General features: G+C 42.4%; 1 protein-coding gene and 1 pseudogene across 1 annotated transcript in view; one reads left to right on the top strand and one right to left on the bottom strand.

Annotated features, from left to right (window-relative positions):
• Positions 1 to 26,445, top strand: part of GNA14 (G protein subunit alpha 14) — a 228,761-nt gene that overhangs the window by 45,807 nt on the left and 156,509 nt on the right. The gene's annotated exons all lie outside the window — the stretch shown is intronic.
• Positions 21,427 to 21,820, bottom strand: LOC108542661 (nuclear transport factor 2 pseudogene; annotated as a pseudogene).

The following is a 26,445-nucleotide window of genomic DNA, read 5'->3' as shown; positions in this document are numbered from 1 at the left end:
ATCAGATGGGACTGCGCAGGACCTATGTTGTCCCAGACAACAAGGTGGCTTATGTATTCTTTCTTCAATAGGTCACTTTGGTGAGCTACTAGGGTTTAATGACTAATTAGGAAATTATTTTACTGCTCTTCCTAAACTCACTTGATTTTCATTACATTTCCTCTTTCAGAAGAGCTACCTACTCCTGCAAATGATGTCTCTTTCTATGTAGAGTAGAAAGAATAGAATTTCTATTGTTACACAAATATGCATTGTTTTCCCAATATGAAAATACTGGAACTCTTCATTCCTAAAACATATAAGGTCAGAGAGCTTTATTCAAAGAACGTGTGTTCGGCCAGGTGTGGAGGCTCTCACGCCTGTAATCCCAGCACTTTGGGAGGCTGAGGCGGGCAGATCACAAGGTCAGGAGATCCAGACGATCTTGGCCAACATGGTGAAACCCCGTCTCTACTAAAAATACAAAAAATTAGCCGGATGTGGTGGCGGGGGCCTGTAGTCCCAGCTACTCGGGAGGCTGAGGCAGGAGAATGGCGGGAACCCGGGAGGCGGAGCTTGTAGTGAGCGGAGATCGCGCCACTGCACTCCAGCCTGGGCAACAGAACGAGACTCTGTCTCAAAAACAAACAAACAAAAAACAAATAACATGTGTTCTGTTAGCGTAAATGAGGCTTTTGTCTGTGAACGCTGATGTTAGTGTCTGATTAATCTTGAGTAAGAGATTATTTCTTTCACTTCTCTTTCCTGGCCAAAGAACACTAGATTTTTTTGCTCCTTAGCTCAGCTAAATCTGGGTTTTTGTGTCACGACCAGGAAAAGTTAGGCACGCAGGCACATTGAAGGGTGAGGGGAATGGAATTTATTGGGCAAAAGGAAAAAATAAAAAAACAAAAAACAAAAATCCTCTCAGCAAAGCAGGAGGGGTTCCTGCCGATGGGTTCCCACCTCACAGATTGAGTACCAGACCACCACACACAAGCTGAAGCGCCCAGGCTCCTCCCCCTGCCCAAGGCACGAACTTCCTGTAGCTCCACCCCCCTTTTTCCCAGTGCGCAGGCGCGTCGGATATTCTCCGAACACCCTTTCCTTATGTGCGTCCTATGTCTATCATTTTCTTCACTCCTAATCTGTTTGTTGTTGTTTTTTGTTTTTGTTTTTGAGATGGAGTTTCGCTTTTGTCGCCCAGGCTGAAGTGCAATGGCGCGATCTTGGCTCACTGCAACCTCTGCCTCCCGGGTTCAAGGAATTTTCCTGCCTCAACCTCCCCAGTAGCTGGGATTACAAGCACACGCCACCACGCCCTGCTAATTTTTGTATTTTTAGTAGAGATGGTGTTTCACCATGTTGGCCAGGCTGGTCTTGAACTCCTGACCTCAGGTGATCCACCCATCTCGGCCTCCCAAAGTGCTGGGATTACAGGCATGAGCCACTGCACCCGGCCGTAATCTGTTTTTCACACTCTCATTCCTCGTCTTGCTCTCTGGACTACCCTTAGTTTCTTAAAGGAAACTGACCAAGTGTGGTTTTACCAACCCTGGGGTGCCATGTGACACACATTAGAGAGTTTGTATCTTTTGGGTCTGTGCAGGAAAGATTAGAGACTACAAGTTTCCCGCCTGTGCCAAGGAGAATACTCATTCATACCTGTGTACTCCAGGTAGCAGTTAAAGGAGAAATCAGTTGCTCTCACAGTTTCACCAGAAAAAATGGTTTAAAAAATTGTCTTTGCTGATGAAAACTCTTTCTTGATAAGAATGCTTGAGCTCTATTGTCAAAATAGGGACGTGGCTGTCTTTAAAAATAGCTGATTTGGGAAAAAAAATTACTGGTGCAAATTGCACGGAAGAAAAGGGGTGTACTTCGGCTTTCCTCTCTCCTTTAACTGCGCTAGGTAGATGCAGAGTTCAGATATCAGAATCAAATCTGGGCCTCCAAAACATTTTTAACCAGAGAGTTGTGAAAAGGCCCCCAAACAAGGACATTCATGACTGTTTATAGCTGGCTTTTGTTATTAATTTATTTTAGTTGACAAAAATCACACATGTGGTATGCAACATGATGTTATAAAGTATGTGTGCATTGTGGAACGGCTAAATCAAGTTAATTATACATGCAGATAGCTGACTTTTAATCGAAAAAGGAAATATTGTTACCTTGCTTTTAAAATTGAGATACTTTATGATGTCAGTGCATACTCTATAGTTACAATTTTTTGTTTTGCTGGATTTTAGAATTTAACTGTCATTATTCCTGTCACTAGCCACCTCGTCCTGGGAGAGGGACACCTATAATCTTAAACCTCAGGGTAACTTGGTATGATAGAGAACAGAAGGGACGTCTCACTAGGAGAAATGTCATAGATTGAAGAAGGCCCAATGGCATGTCAGTGCACTGCCCAGCACACCGTCCCAATGCATCTGTACTTGACCAAGCCATTCCTGGAAGCAGATCATGCAGGCTCCCTGGGCCTGGCACATGCTTATTCTAAATTACAAAAGCAGCATTTGCCTCTACTCAGCCCTGTTTTCTGTATGACTATCAAATTGTTTACTGACAAAGTCACAATGAGCTTTCATATTCCCTTTGTGGGAACTGGAAAAAGGTTACTGCTCAGAATAAATCCACTGGGCCGGGTTCAGTCCTCACTTACTACCCTCTGTGTAGCATGAACGGCCCATTGTCCCTTACAGGGATGCTCAGAATCCCAGCAGAGGTGCCTTGCCATTCTCCTTCCCCTATTCAAAATTCTCCATTCTGTGGCTTTTTCTTCCAGGGTCTTTATTTTACCGAATGACCTAATAACTTGATGAATAAATTCAAACAACAAAGATGTTAACAGCAGTGCTTGTTCCAGCCATGCTATTATGTTGCCAATGTTATCGTCATCGTCTAGGGTACTGTTTCCTTACTTTACATCTGGTAAAAAATCCCATTCCTTTTGCAAAACTTAACTCTAATTTCAATTACTCTGAAAAATTTCCTGGCCCTTTCAAGTGAGTAAGTTATTTCCCTCTCTGAATGCTTGTAGTAGAGTGTTTATATATTTTCATATTTCTTACATTGTTTAATATTTACATGTCAGTCTACCCCGATGTCCTGTAATCCTCTGAGATCAGAGGCAGTGGTGTTCTTGTTTATATCTCCAGCTCATGGTTTATTATTTAGACATAATAGGTGCTCAACAAATAAATAATGACTGGATCATGGTATTGGATGAACTGGTCAATCAAACTTAGTACTTACCATGGTGCTTTTCCCTTAATTAGGGGGCTCCTAAAGACGACTCATTAAAGCAGGCGATAGGAGTGTAGACAGCTGGAAGGACTGTGCCCTCTTGGCTCTTTTCCCAGAACCCAGCTGCTATTTTGCCTTCCAGTCATGGTTAGATCAGGAATTACTAAGAACTCTGTGAAGAATGGCTTGGCCCTAGTTCCCCGCTTTTTACTTGAGCTTCCGGAGCAATGGGAATCTCCAGATATATGCTAGTAAATCCTCTGCTTTTCTGGATTTGAGGGAAATTTGCATTTTATGTTTTGTCTGATGTGTTCATGAGCAGAGAGCACTGTCTTTGAGGCAGAATACCAGGTGCTGTAAGAGATACAAAGGAGTACCCCAAACCAGTTCTGAGGAGGTAATTTATAACTGGAGAGAGAAATACATAATGCGATAAACTACATGAAGGGTCAGAAATCACCGCAGACTTTGGTGATTAGAGAAGTCTTCATGGGAGTGGATTTGGAGCTGGACCTGGAATGAAAAATTGAATTTCTATTTGTTCATTCAATTGACAAATATTTGTCTAGTGTACCCCATTCTTCCCTAGGTGTGGGAATACAAAGAGTGCTCAGTCAGAAGTATACCTGTGTGAGCTCCAAACTTTTTGGGTGATAGAGTCCCAAAAAGTAATAGAGTTCTTTGTCCAACCCCATAATTTATTGCCAAATTAGCACAAAAAGTCTAAATGGACTAAGGAATATACCAGCCAGGTTTTAGTATAGATGAAAGGAAAGAGGTTCCATACGTTGACAAAAACGTTTTTTGCTTTTTCTGTTGTTGTTTTTGAGATGGAGTCTTGCTCTGTTGCCCAGGCTGAAGTGCAGTGGCATAATCTCTGCTCACTGCAACCTCCACCTCCCAGGTTCAAGTGATTCTCCTGTCTCAGCCTCCCAAGTAGCTGGGATTACGGGCACACACCACCACGCCCAGCTAATTTTTGTATTTTTTTGTGGAGACAGAGTTTCACCATGTTGGCCAGGCTGGTCTTGAACTCCTGACCTCAAGTGATCTGCTCACCTCAGCCTCCCAAAGTGCTGGGTTGGATTATAGGTGTGAGCCACCATGCCTGGCCTAAAAGTTTTTTAATAGAAAATTTTACTGGAGAAATGTTATGGGAGAATTTTATCAAATATCTTATTTTCTGTCTTCTTGGAAAAGATTCTATTCATTTAGTGCAAAATAATTGTGGTTTTGCCATACTTTAAAAAAAATGGCAAAACCCACAATTACTTTTGCACCAACCTAATACCAAGATGAGCACTGAGGATAGAACCATAGGCAAGACCAGTATTTTAAAAACTTACTGAAGAAAATGGGTCAAAAAGAATCATTTGAATTGAGGCAGAAGCTGTTCATCAAGGTCCCCAACATGATTGAGCATGGTGTCTGGTTTTGTTTTCAAAACTCAGTTTTGTCTTTAATGTTATACTGTGTCCACTCAAGGCTGATTAATTACAGCCCTTTTTGCTACATTTGTTCATCATTTCTCCAGAGACTCTCAGGCTATGAGACCAAAAGGGTTTTACATGGTACAAATGCTATATCTCTAGAAGGAACTGAAAGGGCAAGATGTATGGTTTGTCAGAGAAGTTCTGATGGGTCGAGTTGGGTCCTGAGGAATGTTGTTTGTTGGGAGTGCTGCCAATAGCTGTAACATTGTTCAACAAACTCCACCAGGCTTGACATTCAAGACTTGAAATAAGATAGTAAAATGCCCAAATTTCTGTGAACCCAGAAAATCTGAGACAGGTCTCAGTTAATTTAGAAAGTTTACTTTGCCAAGCTTGAGGATGCATACCCATGACACAGCCTCAGGAGGTCCTGATGACATGTGCCCAAGGTGCTCAGAGCACAGTTTGGTTTTATACATTCTAGGGAGACATGAGACATCAATCAAATATGCAAGATAATCATTGGTTCCGTCTGGAAAGATGGGAGAACTCGAAGCAAAGGTGGGACAATTTGAAGCGGGGAGGGGGCCTCCAGGTCATAGGTAGACAAATGGTTGCTTTCTTTAGAGTTTCTGATTAACCTCTCCAATGAGGCAATCAGATATGCATTTATCTTAGTGAGCAGAGGGGTGACTGAATGGAATGGGAGGCAGCTTGGCCCTAAGCAGTTCCCAGCTTGACTTTTCCCTATAGCTTAGTGATTTGGGGACCCAAAATTTATTTTCTTTTCACACTTTTTTCTCCTTTCTGGATGATTTAGGGATCAGTATAATCTCTTCTTCCTATTCGTTTTCCCCGCATGTTGCCACCTGACATATGCCCCCAACAGGCATATAGTCTATGCCATATCACACCACAGCATCAGAGGCACTCATTGTGGGATGCAGGAGGGAGAAGGTGTAGGAGAGGAGGGGTAGGGGAGAGCAAGAACCTTTGTTAAAAGGGAGTTTTTATGATTTCTCAGTCCGACCTCTGTTTCTAATCCTAGGTAAAACAATCAACAAAAATCAGTTGTGCAATACACTGTTATATGCAATAAGTTTCTTTCTAGAAACAAATCAGTGTAAAACACTGTCATCCTTTGATAGTTGTTATAATCAGCTCAATGAACATGACTTAATTTCAGTCCCTCAAAAAATTTTATCTTTTTGTTAATCTCAGTATTTATGTTTCTACTTGATGCAGTCAATGACATTTGTTTATTGACCTCTATAAATGATGAGCTTAGGTGTAACTGGCATTCAGAGAGAAGGCTGTCATATTGCAGAAAAATATGAAGTGGCCTTTATTTTTATGTTCTGAAACATGTGTGATGCCAGATGTTTTTCATATGCAGTGCACTTAGAAATGCATTTGTGAACTCCAGACCTGCAGGGGAGATACCAGCTCCCTCCCTGCAGGTCTGAGGGAGCCCCAATGTGGCATCTTTATTCTCCTTATCCTGGGAGATAAATGTAGCCCTGTGCTTGGGCAGTCTTCCAAATGACTCATATCTTGTTTTTGCTTTTAAAAAAATTAGCCCAGTCCATGAAGAGGTGCTTGTTTTTTGAAAACTGCCATGAGTGCTTCTTTTCTGTCTCTCTCTTGAGAGAATACAATGGTTGCAATTTGAATTCTGCTATGGTAAAATTCATTTCCTGCCTGTGGAGCTGCCCAGATTTACTTTATCCTATTCACGTGCCTGTCAAGTGATAGCGTGGGTTAGTTGAGAGCAGCAGGAAGGGAAAGGAAATGAGAAGCACAATGTTTTATAATCACACAATCAGCATCTTGCTTCGAGAACAACGGTTCGGAAGGGAGTAGTATGATGAGCTGGATAAAAACGAGCTTTGAGGCCAAAATCCACTGGTGCCCCTTCCTAACTGTATGCGAAGGGTTCAGAGAAGTTAAATAACCACTGGTTTCCTCTTCTGCAGGATGAGGTGTGTGTATGTTGCACTCAGTGCAGCAGCCTTCAATAAATGGTGATTCTCAATATTCACACAGAGCTGGAAAGGAATATTGAAGGCATTTGTCATGAAGAATCATCTTCTATGCTCATGAAGCTACGATGGCTTCTTTGGTGTTGAGCAGGCACATTCCCATTTATAATTTATCCACTTAGTCTCCTCAATTCCTTGATGAGCTAAGCCAAGGAATAAATCCAAACATTAACTTAACAAATACTCACCGAGCATCAGCTGTGTACTGCTGGACTGTGCCAAGTGATGTGGAGAACGCAAATATAAAAGATGTGGCGACAGCAGCAAATAGTCTAAGATGAGCTTGAAACATGGCAAACAGCTCCCCCCTATAGCATTCTGTAAGCAGTGCCAAGCAAGGGGTGGAAAGTGGGACTGTTTGGAAGTGGTCAGAGATGGTTTCTTGTAAAAGGTGAAATGAGCTGGGCATTGAAGAGAGGTGAGACTGCTAGGAAATGGCATTTCAGGCAGAGCGAGGAAACAGGAAAGGCTTCGTTTAATTCCCCACACTTTTACACAGAATACTGCTCACTTATTTCCTGTTCCCAAGGGCCCACACTGTTCTTAGACCACATGAGTCTCTCCCTGCTTGAAACAAAAACAGGTATTTGCAGTGAGCATGGACTTACTCAATGTGGGCTGCTCTCCCATGCACACGGAGAAGGCACTATCATTGCCCAGAAACTTGAGCAAATCTGGTAGGGCCATGGCCAAGTCTAATGTCTTCTACTCTAAGAAAGAGTTGCTAGTTATAAACTCAGGAGAGGGCTTCTCATTATGCTTGATAAGTCCTTCAAGTCCTTTCACCTTTTAGAGACAACAGTCAAGCCATTACACTTTCAAACTGTGAGGCCCCTTTCACAATGGAGAGAGACTAGGAAAAAGGACATTTTTCCAACTGACAAGCTTGATAGCTTTGAGTGTCACCTCAGCTCAAGTTCTTCACACTACCTGTAAATACTTGACACTTTGGGTGTAAAACGCATTTTGATTTGTTTTTGGTGCTTGTTCTATTTAGAGCCAGCTGGAGACCACAGCACTAGATAGTTCATGGAAACTTGCCTTTTCCTTCCACACTCGGAGCTGATGTGGAGTGGCTGGAGAGTGCTGGTGGGCTTTTGAAGTGTTTGCCCTGGCAGAGAAGGCAGAGGCAGACGTGGTCTCCATCTTGGACTGGAAATGTTGACTATCTGGAAAAACAAGAGCCTAGATTCAAAGAATGGGCCTGCCCCAGCCTCTAAACTTCCAGCTCTGTACTCGAGACTTTTTGAGTCTGTTGCTCCAATGCGTTGCTGCTGACTTATTTCTTTATCCCTGTAACTGTTTTCAATTTATTCACTCTGTGCCAAGATGGAATTTCATCCCTCCCTGCCCAACCACATCACCTCCCCTATGCTACAGAGAATCCAGCAGATGAGTCCTTGCTTATGAACTGGCTTCTTAGATTCTGATGCATTAGGCAAAAAGGAAGCAGTTCTACAAAGTACTTTCTAAATGGTGAACCATTCATTGTACAATATAAGGCAGCTCCAACATGATCAGACTCTCGTGTGCTCACTAGGAGGGAAGATTAAAAAGAACACTTTCAAGCCAGCTTGTAAAACTACATGCACATTTGACTTCTGTTTTTCTTTCAGCCTTTCTCTGCGTTGTCAGTGTGTCCTTGGACAGCATAGCTGAAAAGGAGAATGTGTTGGAAAGACAGTGATTGTGATTCTTTGCAGGATGTGTTGTGACAGCCCTGATCAGAGCTTAGATGGTGCAAATTGACAGGTTGCTATCAGTCTCCTAGCTCAAAGCAGCTGGCTGCCCTGCCTCCAGGAGGCCTTGCATCTCCTTCAGCCTTCAAAAGTCAGGAACAGGCCAGGCACGGTGGCTCACGCCTGTAATTCCAACCCTTTGGGAGACTGAGGTAGGTGGATCACCTGAGGTCAGGAGTTCGAGACCAGCCTGGCCAACATGATGAAACCCCATCTCTACTAAGATTTAAAATTAGCCGGGCATGGTAGTACGTGCCTGTAATTCCAGTTACTTGAACCCAGAAGGCGGAGGTTACAGTGAGCCAAGATCACACCATTGCACTCCAACCTGGGCAACAGAGTGAGACTCCATCTCAAAAAAAAAAAAAAAAAAAAAAAAAAGGAACGTTAGGGAGGGTATTTTGATCATGCAGACTACAGCTTGAGCTTTCTTTTCTGTAATTGGAGGTAATAATACTACCTTGCTACTCATGGTTTTTATGTGATTCTAAGGGAATAATGTCTCTGACAACACACAGAACAAAATTAAGTGATAACCAAGTATAGAGTTATAACACATCTCTTATTAGAGTATCAAATAATTGTTTTTCCTGCAAATGAATCGAGAACAAAATTTGAAATTGAGTATTGGGGTATTAAAAGTGCAACTCCTTCTCCCCCGCAAGTAGACCTTCCCCCTGCCCTCTACCCCAGCTCCCTTAATGCCTTTTCCTAGGAATAATTGATGATTGAAACAGCCCAGCCCAGGAAGAAAACCCTGCATACTTTGTGAGCTGTGACTTTCCCATGATTAGATACCTGCTTTTTGTTCATTCAAAAGCGTTAATCAAATACCTGCTTGTGTCTGGTGCTAAACCAGGCACAGTCCACTTATGGGTTCTCTGTCAAGTGATCTGTCCTTCTGGAAGAGCAATGAAGTAAGAAGATAAAGGATCACACAACAAGGAGACCAGTGACATGTGGAGCTAAAAAAGAGGAAGAAAAAATATTTTAACACAGAAAATCAAGAAAGGATTTATGAAGGGTTGAGGATCTGTAAGATTTAGATCGAAGATGACAAACTTGAATGTTTAGAGAGGAAGCAGGGAATAACTTCAAGCGTCATTCAGGCTGGTGTGGTACTATAGGGAGTGGTGATGACTGGGGTAAACTGGAGAAAGCTTGTCTCTACCCAGGCAAATTTAATGTTACTACCTGGGAACATAGACCCAAAGTGGCCAGATCTTACACAGATCTTTTATACTATGAGAATCTAGAAATCTGCTTTTCAGTGAAATTTCCCAATTTCTGACAACTAATAAAAGCAAGCCTTATCTCTTAGAGCAAGTTAACATGGTCATTTACTGTCCTTCACTTATGCTATCAGGGTTAACACATGTCCTTCACTTATGCCATCAGGGTTAACACATAACAACACACAATTACACAGTTACTAGTTTACAACCTCCTCCTTAGTTAGATGTTAGGAATGGATTCAGGCACCCCAGGCTGACGGAGCAAAATGCTGAACATGAACAAGAAAACTCAAGTGGTTCACAGAGAGCTAGGCTGTTGGATACATGAGAAGTATTATGGGAAATCTATCTAGAAAGCAGGTCAGAGGACCTCGAGTGCCAGACAGGATGTTTAAAATTATCCTGTTAGAATGGAGAGCTAATTAAGATTTTTGAGCAGGGAGTGGATTTACCAGATAGAACAATAATCTGGACTACTCTAAGAGACATGTTTGATCAAAGAGAGTCAGACACTATGCTACCATGTGACATACTACTGTACTGAATGTTTTCCATTCAGTATGCTTCTCACCCTAATAAACCAAGGTAGAGGTGGGTATTGTTAATTATCTTCATTCGACACCTGAGGAAATTGAGGCTAATGGGAGTCCCCTAAGATCATACAACTAGAGAGGGAGGGACCAGAATTTGAGCCCAGGGACATTTGATTCTAAGGCCTGGATAGTTGGCCCCTCTGGTGTACCCAGATTTAAAAGAGGGAGAGAGAACGAGAGATAAATCTCTTCTTTTTAAAAAATCCTAGTACTCTATCTTCCTGTAACTTCACACCAGATACTCTAAGATCTGTTGGCAAGGATGGAGCCTTCAATTCAACCAAGACAGGTTGATATTAAGAAGCAGTTTGATGTAGACTGGGTATGGTGGCTCATGCCTGGTAATCCTGGCACTTTGGGAGGCCAATGCAGTAGGGAAAACGCCTGCTGTAGAAAGGATATGATCAGGATGAGTCTACTTGGAAACAGTGGGTGATTGTCTTGAAAATGCAGTATTTCAGTGCAATGTCTGCCTTCCTGGAGGGCAAGAGGAAATTAACATGGTCATTCACCATCTCTCACTAAAAATGAGATTACTAAGTTTACCGAGTCTTTCAAGGTTGTGACCCATGGTTCTTTACTCCTGGAGAAGAACGTGGAATCTTTTGTCCCACAAAAAGAGGTCTGGCGTATTATTTATGCTCTGGCCTGTGGTAATAGCATTTTAAAATAAAAATTTGTCTAATGAGTGCGACATGTCATTCTTACTTATTTGGATGCTCGGCCTGTGGTTTTCTAATTGGAAAAGTGAATAAGATAAAGTTTAAGATCTACTTCAATTCTAGAATTTCTTAATTCTCTGAAAATTTGCTCATATGTGGGATGCGTATATTGATTAGTAATATTATCTTCCTAATAACTTTGTCATAATCTTTTTTTTTTAATGTGTGACCTAAGTATTACCTTTGTTTGTCCCATGAGTGAACAGGTCGAAACGTTACTTCTCTTGCCCTGTGGTACACTACATCTGCCCCTCATTCTGAAGCAGACACTGGTTCACAAGGCTTGGACAAGAGTGAGCAGATGTGGGGGACAACAGGAAGGAATACAAGAAATCAGGGCTGTCCTGGAATATGTGGGACGCCTGGTAGCCATGCCATGCCATTTTCCCAGCAGATAAGCAAAGAGGAAGAAGAATTCTGTGGCACATAGGAAAAGTGAAATTCTGCTCAGCACGTATGTTTGTAGGTTGGTTGTGCTGGTTTTGTTGTGAATCTTGCCTGCGCTCCCTCAAGAATGTGAACACATCAGTTCCCTTCAGTGCAAAGCACTAGTCTAGAAACTTTATTCTATAGGAAGAAATTTCTTAGGACTTGATTACAAAGGTTAGGAAAATGATGGAGGAGTTTTGCTGAGGTTAAAACTGACTTGGGGCCGGGCGCGGTGGCTCACGCCTGTAATCCCAGCACTTTGGGAGGCCGAGGTGGGCGTGGATCACCTGAAGTCAGGACTTTGAGACCAGCTTGGCCAACGTGGTGAAACTCCATCTCTACTAAAAATACAAAAATTAGCCAGACATGGTGGCAGGCACCTGTAGTTCCAGCTACTCTGGAGGCTGAGGCAGGAGAATAGCTTGAACCTGGGAGGCCAAGGTTGCAGTGAGCCAATATTGCACCACTGCACTCCAGTCTTGGTGACAGAGCAAGACTGTATCTCAAAACAAAACACAACACAACAAACCTGACTTTGTACTGGTTTCCTTATCCTTTTAGGGGAGAAGGGGCATTGATATTACTCATTTGATGTTTCCCTGGTTATAAAGGACGTAGTTTGTAGCGCGTTGTTTTAGGAAGTCAAGGTCTTGGTTCTGAAGGCAGTGACTCTGGATGGTCATAATTAAAATCCAGTGTCGCCATCCAAATGACAATGTGCTTTTGCAGGCAACTCTGGCTATCATGGTTGCTTTACGCAACCTGCAGTTCACCCACTGTGTACTGACTATAGGCCATACCCCGAGGGTGGAGGAAAAAGGCAATATCCAAAGAGTCTCAGAGGTTTCTCCACCCTGGATGAGCAAACAACCCTCTCCCCTTTCAACAAACACAGTAGCTGTGAAGACAGGGCTGACTCATGTGATGGCTTTTGAGGATGAAATATAAGTGATGTCGAACTCTAAGGTGACACATTAAACAAAGAGTGTTCTCCACTCTTCCAGGAACCCTGACTTCCTAAAATGGAAAAAACAAAAAAAAAACAAAAAAAAAAACTCCGTTTTGCATGAATAAAATTTCTAGGTCAAAGTCAAATGAATTGCGAATACTCACAATTTGTTTGAGGCAGAAAGTCAAATAGCTTCCTCCTTAAGAGGCTCCTGGAAGTGAAGTGGCCTGGCCCATCAGAGAGGTGGAATGACCCAGCAAGTGAGCATTTATTTGCTTGTCAGTCCTGTTTGGCTTGTAAGAAATGCACCTGTGAAAACCAATGCCAGGTTTTGGTAAACTGGTCCTAAAAGTTACTGAGCTAAAAATAGATTTCTGGGGCATACAAAAGTGCTGTGATTCCAAGTTTGATTTTTTAAAATATATTGAAGGGGCTGTGTGAAGTGGAATAAAATAAAGATGGCTTTGAATGCTAATATCTAAAGCAAACAAACAGTTATTTTGAGCTGTGGTGGCCCATGGCTTTTAAAGATGTGGTTAGCGTGTGAACCCCCAATGTGTCCCAGGCACTTTTAGACAGTGGCAAAAGCAGGTTCCTTCTTTTGAAGAATTTTCTGCGACTGCATTTGTTCAGAGCAACACATTAAGTACCTGGTATATATTTGTGGAACAGAGCTGTTAATTCTGTCTCGGAACATCAGAAGGACTTCCTGGGGCTGAGGTGACCTCTGACTCAGATTCAGGCTTGACAGTAGGAGGGTGTCACCTGACAAAGAAGGATGATTAGCAACTTTTATGCTATGTGTGCTAACCTGCCTTCTAACTTAGATTTTTATATGAAATACGTTTTCCTGCTTCCTTGCTCCTCTCTGTTCAGTCTTATCCCTGCTTCTATATCCTCTGATTAAAGGCTTTAAACTTTCCTTCTCTTCTCACCCTATGATTCATTCGGCTGTTAGACACTTCCTAAGCATCTGCTCTCCAGGCTTCCTTGCTCCTGGGGAAAGCATTGTGCTAAATGTGAAATTCCTGCAGATGTCCTTAGTCATTCTCCATTAGGATCAAGAAATCACCAAGTCCTGCTTGTTACTTTCACATTCTTCATTCATTCCAAACACAGTGCTGAAAAACAGGAAGTATTTTATCAATTAATGTTCTGTGGTTGCAAGCAACAGACACCGGCTAACTGAAGGAAGAAAAGGAGTTCATTGAAGGGATGTCAGAGTGTGGTGGATGGAGTGATAGCCCCCCAGATATGTCCACCTCCAAATCCCTGAAAACTGTGAATATATTACCTGACATGGCAAAAGGCACTTTGCAGATGGGATTAGGATCTTGAAATTGGGAGAGTGTTTTTGACTATTCAGGTAGAACCAACGTAATACAAGGGTCCTTATAAAAGGAATGTAGGAGGGCCAGAGCCAACGAAGATGATGTGATGACTGAAGCAGACATCAGAGACAGGAATTTGAAGTTACTGTGGGCTTTGAAGATGGAGGAAGGGGCCAAAGCCAAGGAAGGCAGGTGGCCTCTAGAAGCCGGAAAAAGGCACGGAATGAAGTCTCCCCTAGAACCTCCAGAAGGAACAAAGCCCTCCAACACCTAGGTTTTAGGACTTTTGAAATCCACAACTATGAGAGAAGAAATTCGTGTGTGTATGTGTATGCTCATGTGCGTGTGTTTCAGTTGCAGTGAAATTCACTAAAGCAACCATTTTAAACAATTCAGCGGCATTTAGTACATTCACAGTATTATGCAAACACTCTATCTAGGTCCAAAACATTTTCATCAGCCCAGAAAGAAACACCATACATATTAGGCAGTCGCTCCCCATCTCTCTGTCCCACCTCCCCCAGGTAACCACCAATCTGTGTTCTGTCACTATGGATATTTCATAGAAATCGAATCTTATAATATCTGACCTTTTGCATCTGGCTTCTTTTGCTTAGCAAATATTTGAAAGTTCACCCATGTTGTAGCATGTATCAGTACCTCATTCCTTTTATGGTTGAATAATATTCCATTATATATAAATACCAGAATAACTTTAGCTGTTCGTCAATTGATAGATATTTGGGCTGTTTCTACATTTTGGCTGTTGTGAGTAGTGCTATGAACCTGTGTGTGTAGATACTAATTTGAGTACCTGCTTTCAGTATTGGGAGTATAGATGCTTAGAAGTAGAATTGCTGGGTCATGTGGTAATTCTATGTTTGACTTTTTGAGAAACTGCCAAACTATTTTCCATAACAGCTGACCATTTTACATTCCCACCAAATAACCGGAATGTGTAAGGTTTCCAATTCTCCATGTCCTCATCAACACTTCTTTTCTTTCTTTTTCTTTTTTTTTAAGTATAGCTGTCCAAATGATACAGGAGCTAGAAAGAAATTATTTAGGCAGAGAGTGAGGGTAAGAGAGTCCTTAGTAAGGTTTTCCTTTTAATAAAAGCAGCCCCAAATCATGTCTTTTCTAAAAAAAAAACAAACAAACAAAAAAAAAACAAAACAGCCTGTAAAATCGAGCTGCAGACATGGATAAGCCAGTTGGAAGTTTGCACGGGTGAATGTGTGCAGCTGTGCCAATAGGAAAGTGCTACCTGGGGACCAGGCATGTTCAACATGGAGGCTCCATCTTCTTCTGTCAACTACGGGTACAGTAAAGGAACAGGCAACATGGCACTGGCCAGGTAGAGAACCCATCTGCATAATAACAGGTTAGGGTGGGGTGGCCAGCTTCTTCACGCACTATGTAAATGACACACCTGGTCCAACTAATTTTTGGGCACTATGTAAATCAGACATCGCCTCCTCAAGCTCATCTATAAAACCCTGTGTGCTTTGCCACCGACTAGAAGGCCCACTCGGGCGCCCCTCTCTCTCTGCAGGAGAGAGAGCTGTTCTCTTTCTTTTGCCTATTAAGCCTCTACTCTTTTTTTTTTTTTTTTTTTTTTTTGAGATGGAGTCTCGCTCTGTCGCCCAGGCTGGAGTGCAATGGCGGGATCTCAGCTCACTGCAAGCTCCGCCTCCCGGGTTTTTTACGCCATTCTCCTGCCTCAGCCTCCCAGTAGCTGGGACTACAGGCACCCGCCACCTCGCCCGGCTAGTTTTTTTGTATTTTTTAGTAGAGACGGGGTTTCACCATGTTAGCCAGGATGGTCTTGATCTCCTGACCTTGTGATCCGCCCGTCTCGGCCTCCCAAAGTGCTGGGATTACAGGCTTGAGCCACCGCGCCTGGCCAAGCCTCTACTCTTAAACTCACTTCTTGTGTGTCCGTGTCCTTGATTCCCTTGGTGTGGGACAATGAGCCTCAGGTATTTACCCCAGACACTATGCCACTTCATTAGTGGGAGTGACGTAGCACCTCACTCTGAATTGTATTTGCATTTCTCTGATGACTAATGATGTCAAGCATTTTTTTATGTGCTTGTTGACTATATATATATCTTTTTTGAGGAAATCTCCATTTTTTGACCATTTTTTAAAAATTGGGCTGGTTGTCTTTTTGTTGTTGTGAGTGATCTTTATATGTTGTGGATATATATGAAAAAAAAAGCTCTTTATATATTTTGGATGCTAGACTCCTAATTGGTGTTCTTTTAAGCCACTGAGTTTGTGGTAATTTGTTATAGCAACAATGGGAAACTGATACTGGGGAGCTTATGGAATTGAAAGAAAAGTTGAACAACCAATTTGTGGGAAAGATGCTCTGGGGTTCTGGATACCAGGAGTAAGTGATGTATCTGTTCCAGTTGCTTTCAATTCTTGTGTCCTGATTTCAGAGGGGAGCGCAGCTGTTGTAGTCTGAGGAGTGTCTGGTGAACACTCAGAGAAATGGTCACAAGGGTGTTGGGGGAAGTCCAGTTATGGGGAGCTACCCAGGAAAAGCAAGGTAAAGAAGGGTAAGGTTTGTTAAGCAGCTTTAAGTTGTGCCTTCTTCATTGATAAGAGACTATAGTGAGTCATCCTTCTCTTCCTGGTACAGAGAGGGAGACACCCTTACAAACGGATATTTTCTTTGTAGATATAAATTTCCCTTACAAAAGGAAACTTCGACTCTGTGTTCGGAACTTCTGTGTCTGTAGTTTCTCAAAATAATCAGCTTAAAATAATTCTTATGCCTAAAAGGCATATTTTGGGATGGAATATTCTGGTCTCCTACTGTCATATTTTGGGGTGGCATATTCTGGTCTCATACGCACTCTTCCCTCTTTAAGATTCTGTGATCCCTCTGTCAGAGATGTGTGAACCAAAACGACTCCGTCTTGAATAGGAGCTGGGTGAAATGAGGCTGAAACCTACTGGGCTGCATTCCCAGATGGTTTGGCATTCTAAGTCACAGGATGACATAGGAGGTTGGCACAAGATACAGGTCATAAAGACCTTGCTGATAAAACAAGTTGCAGTAAAGAAGCCGGCTAAATCCCACCAAAATCAAGACAGCCATGAGTGACCTGTGATCCTCCTCATGGCTACACTCCCACTAGCTCCATGACAGTTTACAAATGCCATGGCAACATCAGGAAGTTACCCTGTATGGTCTGAAAAGGGGAGGCATGGATAATTCACCCCTTATTTAGTATATAATCAAGAAATAACCATAAAAATGAGCAACCAGCAGCCCTCGAGGCTGCTCTATGGAGTAGCTATTCTTTTGTTCCTTTACTTTCTTTTTTTTTTGAGATGGAGTCTCGCTCTGTCACCCAGGCTGGAGTGCAGTGGCCGGATCTCAGCTCACTGCAAGCTCCGCCTCCCGGGTTCCCGCCATTCTCCTGCCTTAGCCTCCGGAGTAGCTGAGACTACAGGCGCCCGCCACCTCGCCCGGCTAGATTTTTGTATTTTTTGGTAGAGACAGGGTTTCACCGTGTTAGCCAGGATGGTCTCGATCTCCTGACCTCATGATCCGCCCGTCTTGGCCTCCCAAAGTGCTGGGATTACAGGCTTGAGCCACCGCGCCCGGCCCCTTTACTTTCTTAATAAACTTGCTTTCGCTTTACTCTACGGACTCACCCTGAATTCTTTCTTGCATGAGATCTAAGAACCCTTTCTTGGGGTCTGGATCTGGACCACTTTCTTGTAACACCTCCCTGCCCCTTGCCGTCATCTGAGTTTGGGCTTGCTGGCTCTTCCTGCTACCGCTTCAGCAAAAATATTGGTTGGGGTGGTGGGAGTTGGCAGGGTAGGTCACAGGACTGGAGACAGGGTGGGTTGGGAGAGTGGAGGCTAGGGATTTTATTCTCCGGTGCAAGGAAAGGCAAGCTGGTAGTATGGAACAGTGGTCTCCAAACTTGGATTGTACACCCCATCAGTCAAATAATGTTTGCATATGTACTCTTCAAATTAGGGATTATTACTTTAAAATCATAAGCGTATACTATTTTCAGATGCAATATACTACCAAGGTCATCATTAAAGATGACTATAAGCCCATATTCCAAATAATCTTTATTATTTTGAACTGCTAGACCACCTTTGATTGGTGGAGGTGGATTCTTAATATTACCTTTTCCAGTTTCTTGGCACTGTTTAAGCAGGAAGCTGAATGGGAGTGAACAAGTGAGTCCACTGCTGTCTACTGCTCTGAGTTGCAGAATTTTATTTTTGCCCTTGTCTCAGTATTCCTTTTCACACAGTCTCTGTTGGGAGGTCATCTGACAGACCAAATGAGGTTAGTTAGCTGTGTTTGTTGAGATTTTATGTTTTTAGATAAACGTAACATGAAATTCAAATACTGTATTCCTGCACATCAGTGGAGCACCGTGTTTGTCCCTTGGGTGATGTCTTTTGGGTCCACCAGTGGAGGGGTAGAACCTTGCTACTCTAGGAGTGGTTCTCTGACCTGAGGCAATGGCTTTGACTGGGGGCCTGTTAGAAATGCTGACTTGCAGACCACACCCCGGATGTACTGAGTCAGACTCTGTGTTTTTAACAAGATCCCCAGGTGGTATGCACAGAAAAGTTTTAGAAACATTAGTTTAGGGGCTAATCAAGGATTTTTTGGAGTGGGGGAGTCTGTTAGAGGACTGAAAGCTTGGAGATGAGATGATGGGGATCTCATCTCAAGCTTGTAGACATAGGAGTTAGGCTGTTTAGCATCTCTCACATACACTCAGAAGTAGGTTAGTAAAGAGTCAAACAGAAATCATCTGAAAAGAGTTTTAAAAAGTCCTAACCTCTTAATCAAGGAGAACATAAAACAAAACAAGTAAAATTCTAAACAAAGTTTTACTGGAACTTCATGAACTTGCAGAGAAGTCCTTTGTTTTGGAATCTGGAGTTAGAGGAATCCAGATTCCTTGAATTGGGGTTTTCTGTTGCCAGAGCTTTTCCACATTTCCCAGCTGCCTGCTATTTATCTGCATTTTTAGCTGAAGCTCTGATGACCTCGGGTATAAATTTAATGCTTTCTTGTCTTCCTTGATTGTTTTCTTCTCTGCTCCCAGCCCCTTAAACCCGAACTCAGTCTTTAATGTCTTGCTTGCATTTCCTGATCAGATTCACAAAACAAAGACTGCATTGTCTCATCATTTGTTTGGGAGAATTAGCCCAGTTAGAGATAGGGTGAAGTTCTTGTGCATATCCCATGACTTCTGAGCTTCACAGCAGTGAGTGTTGCTGGGAAGTCTCTGAGCACTGCCTTCTGTTATATTTGCAGTTTGACCAACGATTTCAGATGCTAGCACTGCATTCATCAGTGGGGATCTTGATTTAACATAGCTGGGTACAGATGTGAAAACCTAGCCTTGCCAGTCAGAGAGTGAGGTTTCCATCAATCAGTCAATGGTTTTTGAGTGTCTTCTGGAGATTTCCCAGTTCCCTGAGCAGAGAAAGATGAGGAAGACCAGGCCCTTGACTACGGAGCTCGATGTCTTGTGGCAAATACAGATATACAGACCCATGTTAGGCAACCACAGATACATGTGTAACAACAGGAGGTGTTGCACAATGTATCTGTGATTACCTGCTATCAGTCTGTATATCAGACCAATGACAGGAGGTGTCAAGTCATATGGCTGTAACAAATGACTAAATATTGTGGCAGCTGGGATGAGGGAGTGAAGGGGGTTGTGTTTGAAAAGTTCAGAAATATTTATCTGGTGGACTGGAGAGAAGTGAAAACACTTATGCAAAATGGGCATGCAGATTGTCATTGAGTGATGGCAAACTATCAGTTCAAGATAATGGACAAGATCTCAGGGGAGGCAGATGGACAGCGGTTAAGGAGATTGGACTCTATCCTGGTGGTCAGTGTCTCTCCAACAGTGTTTACATGCCTGGTGGAAAGCAGTAGGGGATGGGGAGAGGTTGGTAAAGTTGTGGAGGACAGGAATGAAGTTGGAAGGCTAGTGAGTTAGACCACAGAAAGGAAAGCACACCACTGAAGTTGTAAACTATAACTGAGTAGCAGCATAAACCTAAAATATTCTGCAGTTTCTTTGGGGTTTTCTTGTGCCAAGTGGGGTCAATCCAGGATTGGAAGCTTTCATGCCTTGGGTGGACAAACACTGGGAGGTGAAAGTAAAGTGTTGCTGAAAGGGCATTACCATGATAGGGCACATGATCCAGGCTGTGGAGGACAGAAAATGAAGATGGAGAAAAAATAATTTGTGAAACAACGGAGGTTTCAAAGAGCCCAAGGTATTTATGAGCTTCAGGGAGCTGGATTGATATGATGCTGTGATTGAAGAGAAGGATGTTACAATTTAAGAGTTCAGAAGAGGAAGGTTCCTGTTGATGTCAAGGTTCTGAGGTTCCAGATTTTTCATGCATCTCTTCCTCTATGAATCAAGCTTGGCCCATCCTCCCTGTGTTTATTTAAGGTGGCAGAGGAGAGCCACCAACAGATGAAGTTGGATGATGAGAGATGATAAGAAGCATCCACAGGAATGTGGAGTGGATGATTGTTTCTTCTGGGCATTCAGCTACCCTGGGTCCTAAGGATTCTGTGACTTGGTCAAACTTGAGATACAACTTCAGTGACCTGCCTTGTTTGTCAAGCATTTACTTCCTAAAAGGATCCAATTGGGGTAATTTTGCCCATGTCTGAACCAGAGTCTTTTGCACCAAAATTCCCTTGAAAGTTGACCTCCCTTGTGTCCAGCCACTGTGTAGTTGTCTTGGACTTGGATCTGAATTCAGGGCAATCATTTGTGGCAGAAAACATGTCATAGCAGTTTTGATGTGCCAGGTACATTGACTCATGTTATCTTTACAACAACCACATGAAGCAGGTACTATGATTATCTTCATTTTACATATGAGGAAACCAAGGCACAGAGAGGTTAGATGACTTGCCCACAGCTAGGAAATGGTAGAGCCAAGAGGTCTGGCTATGGAGTCTATGCTGTCAACCTCTCTGTTAGCTCCTTCTGAAAAGAACTGATTCCAAACATGATTCTTAAAAGATGGCAGCAAGCTTCATGGTTTCCTCTTGCAGCCTGTCTCAGCCTAGCACATAACTAAGGTTTCATGTGGTCTCTATAAATGGGACTCCTTCCACTCCCACATCCCCCCCGCCCTGCCCATAAACACACCCTGCATAAAGTCTATGAGAACTGCAGATAGATCTAGTTATCTTTAGGGTGACCAAGTCATTTATATTTCAACCTGAGATAGTCTGAGTAAAAGTGGGCACTGTGTGTGTGTGTGTGTGTGTGTGTGTGTGTGTGTGTGGCTTTACTGTATCTTTAAGCATTGAAACTTCTGAAGAAATCAATGTCTGGGCAGTGAGGCAGCTACTTTCTCCTTCACTTCTTTGGGTTACTAGAGCAACTCATCAGTAGATTCTTTTAAAAGACAACCTTTGGTATTACTTGCATGCATGTGTATTACCGAGGAATGCACTGGTACAATACAAATTTCTCTCATCAGGTACAACTAATCTAGCATCCAAACATCATGCACAACGCCTTGGTGGCAGCAGCACACTGTGCGCACTCCCATTGTGGCCCTGCTCATTTGTGTATGATATTTGGAGCATGTGGAGGAGTGAGAATAGTATTGGGAAGAGGAGTGAGGAGGAAACAGTGTAAGTGCCTGGGTGACAGGAGGTCAGCCAAAGTTGAGCAGGGCAAGCCTGAACATGTCATTGGTGCAAACCCAAGCTTCACTGATACTCTTTAATAGGAACATGAGTGACATCTGGTGGAACCCGGTGATGGGGTCTTCATCTACCTTAAGCTCACCCACAACCATGCTGATGATGCACCTATCTGATGTGGGCTAATGGTCCTGTTCCTGTGATGGTGTACTGGACTTTCTGGAACAGAAGGCTAGACAACTTCTCCACAATGGCAGTTTTCCCCTGGAATTGCTGTCCTTCCCACATAAGGCATGATGCATCAATGTAAATTGTACCTACTTGGGTTCTATCTTGATCAAATAACTGGTAGTGATGTTGAATGAAGCTGGATTCAGTCTGCTCCCATATCAGCTTATCTCCCATTCTGGAGCATCACCTGGCCTTGCAGAGACCCAGGGGGCTGGCACTATGGCGGCAGTGGCAGCGGCAACCCAGTGTGGTCTATGACCCAAGTAGGCACTATTGAGATCTATGCTTGCATAACAGGCACAAACTAGGACTGTTCCAGGCAAACTAGGACATATGGTCACCCTAGTTATGTGCTATATATTAAGTGAGAATGGAAGAAAGCTACAAGTGGGCCTGGAATATTTCCAGCCCACCTAAAAATTGCCAGAAGAAGGCAAAAATTCCCAAAGCCCTGGTTCGTAATAGGATCTCAATAGATTTTGAATGAATAAATGACTAGATTCAAATGTGCCCCCAAGAGGAATGTGGAGAAGAATAGAAATGAATCACCTAGCAAGGGGATTGGTGGCAAGGAAGGGGCATCACTGGAAAGTGTAGAAACATCACTGTTATAATAGCAGTAATTTCTGTCCAAGCACTTCACAATGGAACAAGTTAGGACTTGCCATTGACTTAAATGAGTCAGCAGACCTAAAGGAAACATAAAATTGAGCCTTTTTTGCATCTTGGTGAGACTGTCATTGAAATGTCTATCTGGTGGAAAATGTAGCATCTAGTTGTAGAAAGTAACCTTAAATGGCTGAAGGAAGAACAATGGGTCTTTGAAAAGCCCAAGACCAGGGACTTGCAGACATCAAGATTTCCTTTGAATTTGCAAAGTTAACATCACTTTATAAAACTGGAGAAACTAGATTTTGGGGAAATTAAAAGAATGTGCCTCAAGGTCATTGATCATGAAACCAGAACCAGTATCAGTTCGGACAAGCAGCTGGTCTTTGGTTCCAAATCTTTCTCTATTGTTGGGGAAGGGCAGGACTTGAGGCAACCCCTTCCCTATACACACCCGCCCTGCAGAGAGGTCTATTCCCAGTAGCCTGTGGGTATGGGAGAATAGTTGAGGTGTTTGTTGGCAATGTCTTCTCATCTGAAGACAGTTGTCAACTCCACCTGCTCTGCTCCTTCGCATTCAGTTGTGCCCGGCCTTAGTGTGAAGACCTCTTATTTGTTCTCAGTGCCTGAGGGCCAGTCACATACTCCAGTATTCCAACTTTATAGGCGTGACATAGGGTGGGACTGATGCCCTAGATCTCAGAGATCCTGGGTAGAGACATCCTCATCCCATCTCGGGAAGCTCACTGCCAGCCTCCCAGGGCTGAATGGCCTGGAGAATAGGGCACAGGCAGTGGCCCAGCAGTTGCCCAGGCATCATAGCCAGTGTCACCCTATAGTCCTAGATAAGGGCCACAGCATTGTTTAGGTCCACATGTCTGTGTTTTGGATGCCTATCAAGTGGAAGGCCTTATTATTAATGAAGGCTCTGGATCTCAGTATTCTAGGTGCACTTACAGTGTCTGCCCTTCTTACCCAGCTGGTTCATTCCCTTTTCTGGTAATGAATCTTCTTTGTATTTGAAGCCTACCTCTTCATAGGGACAAAATTTGTGCAGAAATGAGGTTTCAACCAAACTACAATATGGGAAATATGAGGATAAGGTTTTAAGTTGGATAAATGTTGCAAGGACAGTCTGTAAACTGAGGCTCTGAAAAGATTTGCATGAAAATATTCTTTATCTTCATTCAATTTTTTAAATTTTATGAGTTTTAAGACATGGTGTTCATCTATATCTCAAGGTTGTAGCAACCTGTGACTAAACACGTCCTTTTCTAGTTCCAGATTGATATTTTTCACTATTGTATCTATTCCAATAGTTGACTCATATTGGAAGCACAATATCAAGCAAGTTCTAAACACGTTTTTCAAGCAATATAAAACTGTCATTGGCCCTAGATGTAATAAGAGTTTTCTAGAGTTATGTGAGAGACTGAAATCACAGGGCCACTGATGCAGGGCAGGCCCAATGATCCTCAGATAAAAGGCAAGCAAGACTTAATCTTTTTGTTTTTGTTTTGTTTGAGATGGAGTCTCACTCTGTCACCAGGCTGGAGTGCAGTGGCATGATCTCAGCTCAATGCAACCTCCGCCTCCCGGGTTCAAGCGATTCTACTGCCACTGCCTTCTGAGTGGCTGGGACTACAGGCGTGCGCCACCACACCCAGCTAATTTTGGTATTTTTTTTAGTAGAGATGGGATTTCACCATGTTGGCTAGGATGGTCTCGATCTCTTGACCTCGTGATCTGCCCGCCTCAGCCTCCCAAGGTGCTAGGATTACAGGCATGCGCCACCGCTCCTGGCCAAGATTTGTTGCCGTGATCATTCAAGGTTTCACTTGACAACCCTTGACCTATTGTCTATGGTTTCTGATGATGAGTATCTTCATACTGCAGTAGTACTAACTCTTAAATGGTGAGAGAAGAGTATTTGATTTCTTTGTTCACTTCCATAAAAAAAAGCATGACTACTGGGAGAACAAGTTTTGAGGTCATTTGATGGGAAGAGCAATTCCAAAGTACCTCCTGCGACTCCTTCTGTCATCCTGCTTCTCCATTCTACAGAGCCCTCATTGAAAGTGGTCAGTAAACAGGAAGGTTCTCAGAGTGTTTAATCTGCAGATGGGGAATATCAGAAGTTTAAGGAGGCTAAGCTAAAAGATTCTCCATGTGTTGATGGTAAACTGGCTCTTGAAAGCCTCTTTGGTGAATAGAAGTCATGTCTCACTGATGACAGTCCTAGAGGGAGGGCTGCCCCACCCTTGTAGGATGATCAGATGTGTTTGTTTTTGAAAGCATCTTGACCTGAATCCACTAAGACTTGAGTTTATGAGACCCACTTGTTAAATATTGATATAGATGGAGGATAAAGCAAGGTCTGAGAACTGAACTCTATTTTATTGTTATACTAACCAAATTGGTAAAGCTTTGAACTTTCATTTAGGGGAACATAGGATTTATCTGGAATTCTTTCTTTGGAATGTACACTATTTAAGAAAATATAGGGCAGTAACTTACTCTCCTTTCCCCCAAAGCAGTAAATTCAGGTGTCCAAGCTCATTTAGCTTGGTTATAAGTAAAATGAGTTCTTGAGTAATTTTAATTTAAGAGGAGAGACTTTTTTCCCCACTAACTCTTCAAACAGCCTGTGGATCTGCATATTAGCAAGCACCTCTGGTGTTTAGCCTAAAGCTCTTAATTTTTAATTGCTTGCAGAAAACAGGAGTATAACTGTTTCAAAGGGTGTTTCTGTGTGTTTTACTAGATTTCTGTGCATGCACATACTACTACCTCATGGAAAATGCTAGAGGTTAGCAAGGAAGAGGCATAACTTTCTGAGCTATTTGCTGATAAGGTGGGGTTCAAATATTTGACATTTTCAGGTTAGCATATGAGGCTCATATTTTCATAATGTCTTATGTCATTTACCCTGGAAAATATTTGCTCTGTTTCTGAGAACAGTCATAAATTGGGAAAGGTGTATAGCATTCTTTTTTTTTTTTTTAACCTTTTAACCCTTTGTTACCAAGGTATTGCTGGATGAATCATGGAACATAGAGCATCTCTGTAAAATTTGAGGAAATGAGCATAGATTTTCAGACCTAAAATAATAAATTACTGACTGGGCAACTTAATTGTGGTAATGATGTAAAGAATGTGGAGGGAAAGGTGGGAAACATTAACCTCCTGGCCATATCTAATGATTAGAGTTCCCTGACACTATGTTAACCCATTTTTTATGAAGCTACACAAATGCATCAACTGAAACGCTTCAGTGGAGTATTGTTACATAGCATAAAATGAAGATGTTACTCTTGAAATAGGCTTTTCCTCAAAAAAGCCACTCTGTATTCTTAGAAAAATAAAACAATAAACATGCTTTCGAGTTTTAGATGGGATGTAAAAATTTAGATATTTTAAAATTAAAATATTCAGTATTCAGTACACTATCATCAGCTAAAATAAAATATGTGGATTTGCCAAGAGCACAAGCCATAACTATCTTTATTTTTGCCCTATCTGATCACTAGACAAACAGCAAATTACCCTCTCTTTCAACATCTTTCTCTTCTCCTTGCCCCTCCCTCACCATATCCCTCAATCTCTCTCCCTTAACAAGCCATGATATTGAACTGAAAATCCATAGGAATGTCATTCTGTGATTAGCAGTAGATTTACGTCTGTCAATTTAAAAAATGCAACGCGTAGAAGATTTTATATTTTAATATTTTAAACAATAAGTGCTCACCATGGTTACTAATAACAAAATTCATTGCAACAACATTTCAGCACCATGGATAGCACCAACGGTGGCGATTCTACCCTCTTCTCCCAAAACCCCATTTTGGTCATGCCACCTCTGGTCTGGTGAGGGTATTTAGGGATGGCTGTGTTGACACAAAATGGCAGTTCTTATAGTTGGCTTCTTGTTAAAACCACATGAAGAACTTTAAATATCCCCAAGTCCAGCCCCCCACAACTCAATCAATTAAATCAGAATATCTGAGGTGGGTCTTAGGCACTCATACTTTTTATTTTTTTTGAAGTATTTCTTTGCTTTATTTCCTTTTTTTTTCTAATTTTTCTTTTTTTAATTTTTTTTATTATACTTTAAGTTCTAGGGTACGTGCGCATAACGTGCAGGTTTGTTACATATGTATACTTGTGCCATGTTGGTGTGCTGCACCCAT

This window comes from Rhinopithecus bieti, unplaced genomic scaffold, assembly GCF_001698545.2.
Source record: "Rhinopithecus bieti isolate Rb0 unplaced genomic scaffold, ASM169854v2 scaffold_19708, whole genome shotgun sequence".
Lineage (NCBI taxonomy): Eukaryota > Metazoa > Chordata > Mammalia > Primates > Cercopithecidae > Rhinopithecus > Rhinopithecus bieti.
This window is presented reverse-complemented; position numbering and strand designations above follow the sequence as displayed.